Source organism: Ambystoma mexicanum, chromosome 4q (genome assembly GCF_040938575.1).
Source record: "Ambystoma mexicanum isolate Mex_15411 chromosome 4q, UKY_AmexF1_1, whole genome shotgun sequence".
Lineage (NCBI taxonomy): Eukaryota > Metazoa > Chordata > Amphibia > Caudata > Ambystomatidae > Ambystoma > Ambystoma mexicanum.
The window spans coordinates 20869746-20884278 of NC_090928.1; the positions used below are offsets into that span (position 1 = coordinate 20869746).

At 53.3% G+C, this 14533-nt stretch overlaps 1 protein-coding gene across 6 annotated transcripts in view; it reads left to right on the top strand.

The window, feature by feature from the left end:
- Positions 1-14533, top strand: part of TARBP1 (TAR (HIV-1) RNA binding protein 1) — a 2688190-nt gene that overhangs the window by 1166331 nt on the left and 1507326 nt on the right. The gene's annotated exons all lie outside the window — the stretch shown is intronic.

Genomic DNA, 14533 nt, shown 5'->3' on the forward strand with positions numbered 1-14533 from the left:
TCGGTTAAACAAATACATCAAGGCGCAGAAATTCAGGATGGTCACCCTCCAGCACGTGCTGGGACAGCTGGAGGAATGCGACTTCCTATCGTCGTTGGACCTGGAGGATGCTTACTTCCACATCCCCATTCTAAAACGGCACAGGAAGTTCCTCAGGTTCGTGGTTCAGGGACGCCACTACCAATTCAGAGCCCTACCGTTCGTATTAAAGTCGGCACCCAAGGTTTTCACCAAGTGCCTGGCAGCAGTGGCGGCGCGGCTGCGCCTGCAGGGGATCCATGTCTACCCCTACCTGGACGACTGGCTAATCTGGGCAAGGACAAGGGAACTCGCAGTCGAACACACGGCGAGGACCGTCCGGTTGCTCACGGAGCTGGGGTTTGCAATCAACTACCCCAAATCCCTCCTGGTTCCATCGCAAGTAGCACTGTTTCTGGGAGCGAAGCTCGATACAGTGGGGCAATTGGCCTCCCCTTCAGAGGAGAGGACCAAGACCATCCTGGGCAAGGTGCGGCACCTGTTAGCCACGGACGTGGCCAGGGTGAGGTCCATCAAGTCCCTTCTCGGGATGATGTCCTCATGCGTCTATCTTGTGCCCCTTTGCCGACTTTGGATGCGTCCGCAACAGGAGTTCCTCGACGCCCGCCTGTTTAAGGCGACGGGCTGCTTCGAGGACAGGATCCCTCTCGACAAGGAGTTCAGTCGGGCGATCCTATGGTGGGGCACCCGTGCTCACCTCACTACAGGCACGGACTTTCAAACCCCGGTGTTTCAGGAGACGGTGACGACAGACGCCTCTCTGGAGGGTTGGGGGGCCCACACCGGAGATCTCCACGCAAGAGGCCTTTGGCTCCCGGAGGAGAGGTCTCTCCACATCAACATTCTGGAGCTCCGAGCAGTGTTCTGGGCTCTCAAGTCGCTCCTTCCGTCCCTCAAGGACAAGGTGGTGAGGATCTTCACCGACAACACCACCACGATGTTCTACATTCAGAAGCAAGGGGGCACCAGATCCCCAGCCCTATCCAAGGAGGCCCAGGATCTGTGGCACTGGGCCGTCGCCCAGGGGATGTTTCTGGTTCCCTTCCACTTGGCAGGAATAAAAAACACCATCGCCGACTCACTCAGCAGGGAGCTGCGCTCGTGCCACGAGTGGGAACTGCGCCAGGATCAAGTGGATCGGCTCTTCCAACGATGGGGCAAACCCCAGATCGACCTGTTCGCGACAGCGACGAACTCCAAGTGCCAGAGGTTCGCCAGCAGGTTCCCACAGCCGAGGAGCATGGGCGATGCTTTCTCGTTCCCCTGGGACGGCCTTTTTCTATACGCGTACCCTCCGTTGCCATTGCTGCTCCGCCTCATCAACCAGCTCAAGAAGTCCAGGTGCAGGATGATCCTCGTCGCACCGGTGTGGCCGAGGCAGATCTGGGTCCCGGACCTTCTGGACTTGTCAACGTCCCCACCAGTCAAGCTGCCGGCGGACGCGGATCTTCTCTCCAGAGAAGGAGGCGCCATTCTCCATCACGACCCACAGTCGCTGAACTTGCAGGCCTGGCTCCTGCAGCACTAGAGTTTGGAGGGTACGATATACCGGCTGATTGCAGAGAGGTTCTTGCAAAGGCTAGGGCATCCTCAACTCTCAAGTGTTACGGTCATAAATGGAAGAGGTTCTCTGTCTGGTGCCGTGCACACAAGATTAACCCTCTGCGGATTACGGCCCCTCAAGTACTACCGTACCTACTGTCGCTGGCCAAAGCTGGACTGGCTCACGCCTCCATCAAAATACATCTGGCTGCCATCTCCCGATATACCAGGACTACGGGACGGGCGTCCTTGTGGTCTCATCGCCTGGTGAAGGAATTTATGAAGGGACTATTCCGATCATTCCTGCCTGAGAAGGCTCCCGCCCCGGCATGGGAGCTTAATGTGGTGCTGACCAGGCTCATGGGGGTCCCATTCGAGCCTATGCATTCTGCGCCTTTGAAGTTCCTGTCATGGAAGACAGCGTTCCTTGGGGCATCACCTCCGCACGACGAGTGGGAGAGATCCAGGCCCTATCTTGCAAGCCTCCATACTTGACTTTTCATGACACGAAGGTGGTGCTGAGGACGCACCCCTCCTTCATGCCCAAGGTGCCGTCGGACTTCCACCTCAACGAGCCCTTGGTGTTACCAGTTTTCTTCCCGTCGCCTTCGACGCCGGCCAAGAGGACTTTGCACTCACTGGATGTAGCTAGAGCGCTGAAGTTCTGCGTAGACCGCACAAAGAGTTTTCGGAAGACGTCACAACTGTTTGTGAACTTTGGGTCTATGAATCAAGGGAAGGCTCTCTCGAAGACTTCAATTTCCAGATGGCTCTCCGGCTTCATCATGCACTGTCACCGGTTGGCAAACCGACCGCTGCCCGGCCGTCCGAGAGCCCATTCGACCAGAGCGATCGCTGCTACCACAGCGTTCCTGTCTGGGGTACCCCTGCTGGACATCTGCAGGGCTTCTACGTGGAGGTCGACGCACACCTTCACAAGATTCTACTGCATCGATCGGGACTCCAGGGAGGAGTCCAGGGTCGGCCAAGCAGTGCTGCGCAACCTGTTTGCCTAAGGTGAGCCTGGTGAGGAGGTAGGAATTGCTTAATGTTGAGTTTGCATGTAATGCTTAATGTTGAGCCTTTGCCACCTCCCGTGGTTGTGCATGTGTATACTGCTATGTATTCTTTTATTCATGAGCATGTGAAGCCATGCCAGACCCCATGCTGGAGAAGGAACAAGTTACTTATCTGTAACTGTTGTTCTCCGGCATGGGTCTGGCATGGATTCACATGCGAACCCTCCCACCTACCCCTCTGCGGCTCTTCACTTGGTCATACTGCCACTTGGCGTGCTACCAAATCTGAGGATGGCTGCCAGAGGCGGGGCTTACGGAGAGGGCAGTCATTGGCTGGGGGGAAGTATGACCCATAGATCAGCGATTGGTTACTACTAAGAAAGACAGATCAGAAACGAAACTGATACTGATTTTTTCTTTACCGAGGATTCCCAGCCTGACGACGGGGAATATTCATGAGCATGTGAATCCATGCCAGACCAATGCCGGAGAACAACAGTTACAGGTAAGTAACTTGTTCCTTTCAGCATACCTGGCTCGTTCTGGATTTCAGATGGATACTTGCTGCACTTATTTGGTGGCCATTGGGGCTTATAAGAATTCTCCTGAGCATGCGTTTCCTGCGGCCAACCCTGCGGTTAAGGCCCACCTTAAGGGGTTGTATAGGCTTTTTCCGCTGGTGCATAGGCCACACCTGGTCTGGGACTTCAATGTGGTTCTTGCAGCTTTTACGCGCAAGCCTTTCGAGCCAATGGCCTCTGTGGCCATCCGATTGGTGATATTAAAGACCATTTTACTGGTGGCTTTCACCTCTGCGCACAGGGTTAGTGAGCTACAGGCTTTGTCCTTGTGCAAGCCCTTCACCACGTTTCACGACAAGGGCGAGTGCGCAAGATGACCAACTTCTTGCCCAAGGTGGTCTCTCCATTTCATCTGAATCAAGAGATCTGCCTGCCGTTGTTCTTCTCAAACCCACAGTCATAGGCATAGAGGGCCCTACATTCCTTGGCCCTCAAGAGGGTCATCAGGTTTTATCTTTCTCAGGCGAAATCCTTCAGGAAGTCTGAGGCATTATTCGTGACCTTTGGGGGCTCCTCCCCCAGCTCTCAGGCTTCCCCAGCTTCCATCACGGGTTGGATGGTTCAGGCCATTTCAGAGGCATCCGCGGCCATTGACAGACCTGTTCCTTAGGGGATTCATGCCCATGTGGTCAGAGCCAAGGCCACAGCTTTTGTGTTTCATAGACAAGCTTCTTGATGTCCTCAGCAAGACAGCTACTTTGGCCACTCCGTCAGCCTTCTGTAAGCACTACTCACTGGGCACCAGCTCCAGGCAAGATGCAGAGTTTGGTTAGGTGTTTCTGAAGAACCTGTTTTCTTCGTCCTCGATAGGCAGCAGGTTATCGCAGCTCCACCCTATGTCCTTGTTCGGTGGAATCACCCACAAGGATGGAGGAAAGGGGACAGGACGTATGAGTAATTAAAGTTACTCACCATAGTGACTAGAGTACTCCTAGTCCATAGTCCCCTTTCCTCCATACGTCCCACCCGCCTTCCCCTGCTAGTATGCCAATGGCTAATATGTAATAAGCGTAGCCAGGTATCTAAGCGTCTAAGGGGACTGATGTGAGGCACCGGAGGGCAGGGCCTCGGTGGGGTATTCCCAAGGCCACGCCCATGCGCTATATGAAATTTTAAAAGGGAAGCTGAATTATCCAGCATGGGGTCTGGCATGGATTCACATGCTCATTCCCCGTCGTCAGGCTGGGAATCCTCGGTAAAGAAAAAATCAGTATCCGTATCAGTTTCGTTTCTGATCTTTCTCAGTAGTAACCAATCACTGGTCTCTGGGTCATACTGCCCCCAGCCAATGACTGCCCTCTCCCTAAGCCCCGCCTCTGGCAGCCATCCTCAGATTTTTACCGCACACTCAAGTGTTGGGAGTCCTCGTGTTTAGCTCTCAAGCTTTTGCTGCGTTGTTGCCCTTTTTTCAGAGATTTTCTAATTTTTCGGTCAAATAGAGCCTCAAGCCCACCTGGTGCCTTCCTGCTTGCCGCTCTGTTTCCCTACTTAAGGAGCCCTCCAGCTTCTTTTCCTTTGCAGATGGGGAGCAGGTGCAAGTGGATCTAGGTCGCCTGCCTAAGCCCCGGCCACCTGGTGCCTTCCTTCACCATCACCGTCTTGTGGCCAATGCATACACGCCAACATTGCGACGCACCTGGGAGGGAGATTTCCCCTAGGAAATGGGGAGACATGCATTTTCCCATTGGAATGCATTGGGGCTATGGTTATTTTAGGCAGGAGCCAGTGAAAAATAGCAATATTTTTCTCTGAAAAATCGGGACTCTCCCGCCTAAATCGGGAGGGTTGGCATGTATGCCAATGCTGGATTTGACTTTTATGGACTTCATTCATTCACGGTGCGTCACTCTTTCTCAATTCTCATGCTGGACTTCCTTTGCATCTTGTACTCATGGTGGCCCTGAATCATGCTGTTCCCATTTTCATCTTGTATCCTGGCTTGCAACATTATGTGTCACTACTGACTCCTGCAATTGTATTCGCTCTCCACTCTTGATTCTCCACTCTTTTTGACTGCTTACTCTCTGTTCTCTCCTCCTCTCCCTTCTCCCTTTTCCCATCTCCTCCCCTTACTTTCTTCTATGCACTTACTCTATCAGAATTGTCCCTGGACCTAATATGATAGCAACCTCGCCTGTTTCCTCCACCCTCACATTACTGTTTTTCTTCCTCCCCACCACCCCTCCAGCACTACCTGAAATGTCGTCAGGCCTAGTATGATAGTCGCTTGTTTTGTTCCTCCCCTCCCTTTCTGCACCCCTCTCCCTCACCTTTTGTTTTTCTCCGGCTCTACCAGAAATGTCGTCAGGCCTAGTACGGTAGTCGCCTGTCTGTTTCCATTTCCTTCCCACTCTCCCCCTCCCTTCCTTATCTATGTCTTAGCTCTTGCACTATCTGAAATGTCGTCAGGCCGAGAATGATAGTTAATTTCACATCCTTACTGTTCATGGCCTGTAAGAATGTGGTTGTATTTTCCCTTGTTCTCTCCCTTGCCTTGAAGCGCTTTGAAACACATTGTGTATAGGCGCTATATAAATAAACTATCATATCATATCAAGCTCCACCGTCTCTACATCCGATTAACGGGGATCCGTTTCGGATTTTTCTACGCCCCTCAAGGGTGAAGATTTCGTCGAGTTACGCTTCTTGGAGGAGTCCAGGAGTTTCTGCGGCTTACCCGGACATGGCCCAGGAGAAAGGAAGCTCGACGCCCGGAAAGCTGTTCAGGGTTTGCCCTGGATGCCAGCTGCAGAATGTGTTCAAGGAGGACGAGCACTCGAAATGTCTCTACTGCCTTCATGAGGACAAAACGCATGTGGAGAAGGACTGTGCATTTTGCAGGAACATGTCGGAACGGACCATCAAGGACCGACGCCTTCGTCTCTCCAACTGGCTAGAAGGAAAGAGCCCGTCGGGTGAAAAGAAGAACAAGAAGTCCAAGCGGTCTTCTAAGTCCTGTGAGGGCAGGGCGCCCTGGCGACGGGGGCCCAACAGAAGGCAAAGCACCGCGGGCACTGGGAGCACCGAATGGTCAGGCTCCTCGGCTACCAGGCAGGGCACATCCTCTCCAGCGCCATCAACCACGAGCCAACGCTCTGGCTCAGCGAAGAGGAAGGCTGAGAACCCGGTGAAGCTTCTGGAGAGGCCCTGGTCGAGCTCGAAGGATCCAGCCGAGGGGGAGCGAGGCGGTGACCCTCCCCCCCAAGGTGAAGGCCACATGCCCACAAAAGGTGTTAAAGGCCTTGATTTACCCAGCCAAGGCCTCTATCGAGGAAGTCGCGGTGGCCCTGGCGCAGCCTGTGGAGGCTACATTAGTGGAGGCGACCTCGGGGCCCAGAGTCTCCCTGCCTCCGTGGAGGGAAGCCTCTTTCAGACCCATCGAGAAGACCCCTGTGAAGACCCCGGCGGAAAAAGAGGGGGGGGGGGGGCGGTGGCCATTGTGGACACAGACACAGCCTCCGAGGAGAAACTGGTTGAAGTCTGAGGGCCTCGACGAGGGCGTCGAAGAGGCCCGGTCCCACGGGAGGGATCCTGACGAAGAGGACGACGAGAGCGACGGTGGTACCGGCGAGGGTCCTAGTCACCCGTCGCTTCCGGAGCCGCAGGACAACTCGGTGGCCATTTTGTTGGCAATACAATCCTTATGTTGGGTCTCACCCTTCTCAAGAACCCGTCTACGACGCCTGCCAAGAGGGATCGGTACGAGAAGAAGTACCGGGTCCCCGACACGGCCCCTTTGTGCCTTAGGGCACAACCGACCCCTGACTCGGTCGTCTCAGCGGCAGCCAAGAAGAACGTGGGGGGGGGGATCGGCCTCGACGTCAATTTCCCTGCCAGACGGCGAAGGAAAGAAGCTGGACGCAATGGGACGAGTTATCTCGTCGGCGGCAACAACGATTAAGGCGGCCAACGCCCTTGCGATCGTGGCCCGCTACGACACTGAGTTATGGTACAGGATCGCCCCCCTGTTGGACTTCCTACCGGACGACAAGAGGGCCGAGGCCCTGGAGATCTTGCAAGAAGGCGAGGTGGCGTTGGACCACGCCATAACGGTGGCAACGGACATTGCCGACACCGGTTTCTGCCAGCTAGGCAACAGCGTTTGCCTTAGACGACGAGGGTGGCTCAAGGCGACGGATTTATGCCAGGACGTACAAGCCAAGGTTTTGGACATGCTGTTAGACGGGAACAACCTGTTTGGGAAAACAGTGGATGAGTCCCTCCAAGCCATCAAGGCAGATACGTAGACAGCTAAGGCCCTAGGCGTTCTCCGACAACAAAGGCCGTCCTTTCGGAGCTCTGGAGGCAAGCAGGGTGCCTCCAAGGGATTCGGTGGTGCGGCCTCCACGTACCGCCAAGCAGCCCGCTCCCCGTCGCAAGAAGCCTATAGAGGACGAGGCAAGTCGGGTGGACCCCGCCGTTGTCGCCAGGGAGGCCAAGGCGGCAAGGCGTCCTCCAAGCAAGGTTGAACCGACCGTGGTGTCGGGCCCCCACCGAAGCACCCCGGTGGGAGGCCGGCTGGCTAAGTTCGTCAGCGTGTGGGAGTCCATCTCCACTGATCGTTGGGTGCTGGACGCCCTGGCCCAGGGGCACGCCCTCGAATTTCAAAAAAAGTGCCCCCGCATACCACCCGTGGTCAGGAAGGAAAATCACGTTCCTCAACTGCTGTTGGAGGTAAGGGCGATGCTCAAGAAAGGTGCCATCGAGCTCGTCCCGAAGAGGCTCTGGGGCTCCGGAGTATACTCAAGGTACTTCCTTGTGAAAAAGAAGACAGGAGGATGTCGACCCATCCTGGACCTGCGACGACTGAACAAGTACATCAAGGCACAGAAGTTCCGGATGGTCACCCTCCAGCACGTGCTGGGACAGCTGGAGGAAGGTGATTTCCTGTCGTCGTTGGATTTGGAGGATGCATACTTTCACATCCCCATTTTAAAAGGACACCGAAAGTTCCTCAGGTTCGTGGTCCAAGGGCAGCACTACCAGTTCAAGGCCCTCCCGTTCGGACTGAAGTCGGCACCCAGGGTTTTCACCAAGTGCCTCGCTCCAGTAGCGGCGCGGCTGCGCCTACAGGGGATCCACGTCTACCCCTATCTGGACGATTGGCTCATCCACGCACGGACAAGGGAGCTCGCCGTGGAACATACAGCGAAGACCGTCCAGCTACTCACGGACCTGGGGTTCTCCATCAACTTCCCCAAGTCCCACCTGGTCCCCTCGCAAGTCGCACTGTTTCTGGGAGCCAAGCTCGACACAGTGGCGCGTCTGGCCTCACCGTCGGAGGAGAGGACAAAAGCCATCCTAGGCAAGGTGCAGCGTCTGCTGGCCACAGACGTGGCCAAGGTGAGGTCCATCAAGTCCCTCCTCGGGATGATGTCCTCTTGCATATATCTTATGCGCCTGTGCAGGCTTCGGATGCGCCCTCTACAGGAGTTCCTCGACGCCCGCTGGATACAAGCAACGGGCAGTTTCGAAGACAGGATCTCTCTCAACGAGACCTTCCATTGACAGATCCGGTGGTGGGGCACCCCCGCTCATCTGGCGGCAGGAACAGACTTTCAGACCCCTGCCCACCAGGTGACGGTGACGACGGATGCCTCCCTGGAGGGGTAGGGAGTGCACACCAGAGATCTTCACGCGAGAGGCCTTTGGCTCCCGGAGGAGAAGCCGCTCCACATCAACATACTGGAGCTCCGGGCAGTGTTCTGGGCCCTCAGGTCCTTTCTCCCATCCCTCAAGGGCAAGGTAGTGAGGATCTTCACCGACAACACCACCTTGATGTTTTACATCCGGAAGCAGGGCGGAACCAGATCCCCGGCCCTATCCAAGGAAGCCCAGGATCTGTGGCATTGGGCCATTGCTCAAGGGATGTTTCTGGTGCTGTTTCATCTGGCAGGGTTAAAAAACACCATCGCCGACTCCCTCAGCAGAGAGCTGCGCTCGTAACACGATTGGGAACTACGCCAGGATCAAGTGGACAGACTCTTTCAGCGATGGGGCAAACCCCAGATCGACCTGTTTGCGACGGCGACGAACTCCAAATGCCAGAGGTTCGCCAGCAGGTTTCCCCAACCGAGGAGCATGGGCGATGCTTTCTCGTTCCCCTGGGACGGCCTGTTCCTATATGCGTTCCCTCCGTTGCTGCTCCGACTCATCAACCAGCTCAAGAGGTCCCAGTGCAGAATGATCCTCGTCGCACCGGCGTGGCCAAGACAGATCTGGTTCCCGGACCTTCTGGACTTGTCAGCGTCCCCACCAGTCAAGCTGTCGATGGACGCAGATCTTCTCTCCAGAGAAGGAGGAGCAATTCATCACGACCCAGAGTCGCTGAACTTGCAGGCCTGGCTCCTGCAGCACTGCTCAGCATGCATCCTAACTGTGTTTGAACACCACCCCATCCATGCCCCTTTGTGACGGTCTTTTTTTAAATAATGGTTTTGATATCCTGGCCGACTGCAGAGAGGTTCTTGCGAAGGCCAGGGTGTCCTCAACTCTCAAGTGCTACGGACATAAGTGGAAGAAGTTCTCTATCTGGTGCCGGGCACAGAAGATTAACCCTCTGCACCTGGCAGCGATTTCCCGATACACCAGGACTACAGGGCGGTCATCCCTGTGGTCACATCGCCTGGTTAAGGAATTTATGAAGGGACTGTTTCGATCATTCACGCCGGTTAAGGCGCCAGCCCCGACGTGGGAGCTCAACATGGTGCTGACCAGGCTCATGGGTCTGCCATTCGAGCCATTGCATTCGGCCCCGTTGAAGTTTCTGTCATGGAAAACAGCGTTCCTGGTGGCCATCACCTTCGCACGATGCGTGGGAGAGATCCAGGCACTATCCTGCAAGCCTCCATACCTGACCTTTCACGATACGAGGGTAGTGCTGAGGACGCACCCCTCCTTCATGCCCAAGGTGCCATCGGACTTCCATCTCAACGAGCCCTTGGTGTTACCAGTCTTTTTCCCATCGCCTTCATCGCCGGCCGAGAGGACTTTGCACTTGCTGAATGTAGCTAGAGTACTAAAGTTCTACGTGGACCGAACAAAGAGTTTTCAGAGGACATCACAGCTGTTTGTGAACTTTGGACCTGTGAACCAAGGGAAGGCTCTCTCGAAGGCTTCCGTTTCCAGATGGCTCTCCGGCTGCATCATGCACTGTCATCAGTTGGCAAACCGGCCGTCCAAGAGCCCATTCGACCAGAGCGGTCACTGCTACCACAGCGTTCTTGTCTGCCCCTGCTGGACATCTGCAGGGCTGCTATGGGGAGGTCGACGCACACCTTCACGAGATTCTACTGCGTCGACCGGGATTCCAGGGAGGAGTCCAGGGTCGGTCAAGCAGTGCTGCGCAACCTGTTTGCTTAAGGTGAGCCTGGTGAGGAGGTAAGAAATGCTTAATGTTGAGTTTTGATGTAATGCTTAATGTTGAGCCTTTGCCACCTCCCGTGGTTGTTCATATGTGTACTGCTATGTATTCTTATATTCATGAGCATTCCTGTCTGCCCCTGTACGCCACTGCGCTACGGCGCGAGACTCTGCCCTGCCTCCTATCGCCTCTCTCCCTCCAAACCCGGCACATATCCCCTCGTTATCATTGTGGAATCCGTGATCCCTCCTGCTCTCCCCTAACGAGGGCACTCATCTATGAACCCTGGCACTTGAGCCAATGACTATGGACTACAATGCGCACAGTCTTACTACACGGAAGGCAGAGCAATCGTAAGTCACCACTGCTTGCCTGCAAATGTTAATGCATAGCGTTTCCCTAGCCAGCATTGTGAGAGCCTGCCAGCATTGTGATAGCCTGCCAGCATTGTAAGAGCCTGCCAGCATTGTGATAGTTTGCCCCGTGTATCTAATTCACGCTCAGTATGTTCTCCTCGCTCCTCCACACCTGTCTATTGTGTGCGCTACTAACCCTCATGATCACACTACTCAGCAACAACAGAGAACACCACTCTCACGACCAACACTCAGAGACACCCAACTATAATGGACTGTATACGTACGCCCACACCACCACTACAACTCACGGCACTGACACCAGACACAAAACTCAGATTAGTCAGACTTGGAGCCCGCACAGCTCCCTCCCTACACCAGGCCAATACTGCACACATAACACTCAGAAACTACAGACTTAGCTCACGTACCACGAAAGTTAGTACACCACACTATCAAAGGAACACTACCTCATACCACAGTAGTAAGTCTACAGTCAATATACCCAGCAGTAATCCCTGCACCCCAATTAACGCTACCACTACACCTAATCCTCTCACCCTAGGACCACAGAACTCCGGCCATACTCCATACAAGTGCGCTCTCCTCAATGTTAGATCCCTCAATGCCCACGCCATAGAAGTACATGACCTACTAACCTCCAATGACTTAGACATACTAGCCATTACCGAGACATGGCTTCACCAAGCGTCTGGCCCTGCCATCGCTCTAGCCCTACCTCCAGGGTATGCCATCATCAGACAAGACAGAATGACCAAAACAGGAGGGGGGGTTGCCCTTATACACAAAGAAACCCTACCAATTAGAACCATAGCACACCAAGAGGAGGGAAATGTTGACATTCTATCTATCAAACTAGCACCATCGCCTAACTGTACTATTAATATGCATACTATCTACCGTCCACCTGGCCCCTCCACCAACTTCCAAGGCCAAATTAACCGCCTCGTAGGAAACAACATTAAAAAATCCACGAAATCACTCCTCTTAGGAGACTTAAACCTAGGACTCAACGACCTCAAGGACAAAGCTGCCTTATCTCTAGCCAAGGACCTCCACAACCTAGGATTCTCTCAAAGAATCGGAGCGCCCACACACGCTAAAGGACGCACCCTAGACTGGATCTCTGACCACAACTGCAACATAGCAATCACCGCCAACACCAGCCTCCCGTGGACAGACCATAACCTCATCCTATTCGATATCCCCAGCACTATAAGCATTAGAGCTCCCACCAAAGCTGCGGCTACTATAGCTAGAAGTGCCAAAAAACTCACAGCAGCCAATATCAGCGCACTACTCGACGTGCCCTGTCTAAAGCCCCCGTTCTCATCAGACCCCAATACACTCGCTGAAATATTTAAAGACTCTATCACAAGGGCAGTCAACACTGCTGCACCCCTAGAAAGCAAAAAAGAGAAAAAATCCTTCCACTCCAACTCCTGGTTCTCAGAGGATCTCCAATCAATGCGCACAGACAAACGCCAAGCGCTTAAGAATTTGCAACGTAATCCCTGCGACAACACAAAAGATATATTCAAAACCATAGCCAAAAAATACAAAGAGGCCATCTTCCTAGCTAAATCCGAAGCATACAACCAACACATCACCGCGGCTAACTCTCAATCTAAAGAGCTATTCTGTATCTTTAAAGAACTAACCATACCTCCCACTTGCCCAGACAAGATCAACAAGGACGAGGCCTGGTGCACAGGCATACAAACGGCTACGCTAGAAAAAATAAACCTCCTCCAAAAAAAGATATCACACCACTACAACTCCTTACCCAAGCAAAGTTCACACGCACATATGAAATATAGTGTCAAAGCCAACAACATACCCAAGTTCACCTTCACCGAAATCTCCTAAACTGAGATCATCAACATCCTTAAACATCTCAAACCCTCACTTTGTAAGGGTGACATATGCCCCCCAAAAATCATCAAAGAATGTGCTGAGCAGCTCGCACTTCTCCTCACTGCGTTCATTAACGCATCATTTAGGTCAGGCATAGTCCCAGACACCCTCAAAGAGGCCTGGGTGCGCCTCCTCATAAAACAATCTACACTTGACCCCGCAAACCCCAACAACTATCGTCCCATAACCACAGTTCCATTCCTCCTAAAATTACTTGACAAAGCCGCCCATATACAGATCCAACACTACCTGGAATCTAACGCAATCCTAGGTAAAAGGCAATCTGGATTCCGTAAGGGACACGGAACTGAAACCGCCCTTCTAGACCTAAAAAACAAAATCACCAACATCCTCGACAAAGGCAAGCCCGCTCTCCTCCTTCTCGACCTATCAGCAGCATTTGACCTAGTAGATCACAACACTCTCACCAACCATCTAACACATGCAGCACACTTTTCCAAGGACGCTGCCTCATGGGTAACCTCCTTCCTACAAGGCAGAGCCATGAAAGTCTTCTCCAACACAGCTCATGCAGCGCCATCCATCATCCACTGCGGGGTTCCTCAAGGCTCCTGCATGGCCCCAACGCTATACAACCTCTTTACCAAGCCCCTATTCGACAAACTGGACGCAATGGGGATCACCTACACGAATTACGCCAACGACACGCAGATACTTCTGCCCTTGTCTGGTAACTATCATCAAGACTCCACCGCCCTTCAACTAATCTACTCCACCACCCTTCAACTAATCTACTCCACCATACAAGCCTGGATGGCCACTAACGGCCTCTGCTTGAATGGGGACAAAAGTGAAATCCTCATCTTAGGCCAGAAGACCACCCTCGCCAACCTCAACCCACTTTACATTAACTTTAACATAGACAACTGCACTATCCCAGTCCTATCATCAGTCAAAACACTAGGAGTTCACATAGATGCCACCCTATCTATGGATAAACAAGTAAGCGCAATAGTCTCGGCCTCGACATTGAGCATTAAACTCAGCAATGCAATAAAACCATTCCTAACAAAAGATAACTGCCTGTCCATCGCAAGAGCCACCATCGGAGCTAAATTGGATTACTGCAACGCGCTCCTAGCCGGCACATCCAAGAACAACCTAGCAAGGCTCCAAACCACCCAAAATAACGCTCTCAGAGCAGCGCGCAGCATACCAAAAAGAGAGCACATCACCCTATCCAGGAAAGCTGTCCACTGGCTCCCAGTCAAGGATAGGATTGCTTTCAAAATCCTCACCACGACGCATAAATGCATCAACCATACAGCACCATCCTACCTATCCGACACCTTGACTAGATCCCAGTCCACAAGACCAACCAGATCTACATACACCAACCGTCTCACCATACCACGCATCAATAGATCCAAGGCAGGAGGTATAGGCTTCCCCTACCTGGCACCAAAGCTTTGGAACGCACTGCCCACCAACCTCAGAGCAGAAACATCCCTCCTCTCCTTCCGGAAACAATTTAAAACTGCTCTCTTCAACTAACTTGTGCACCTGACCACTCTCGTGTTCTCTATGTACACGTACTGAAGCATAATCACTGCCCAATGTAACCAAGGGTACAACTGTCTGTAACTAAGTTAAGAAACACTGTAACCAGCGCCACGATGCCTTCGGTCTGATGTGCGCTTAACAAATGCGAATAAATAAATAAATAAATAAATC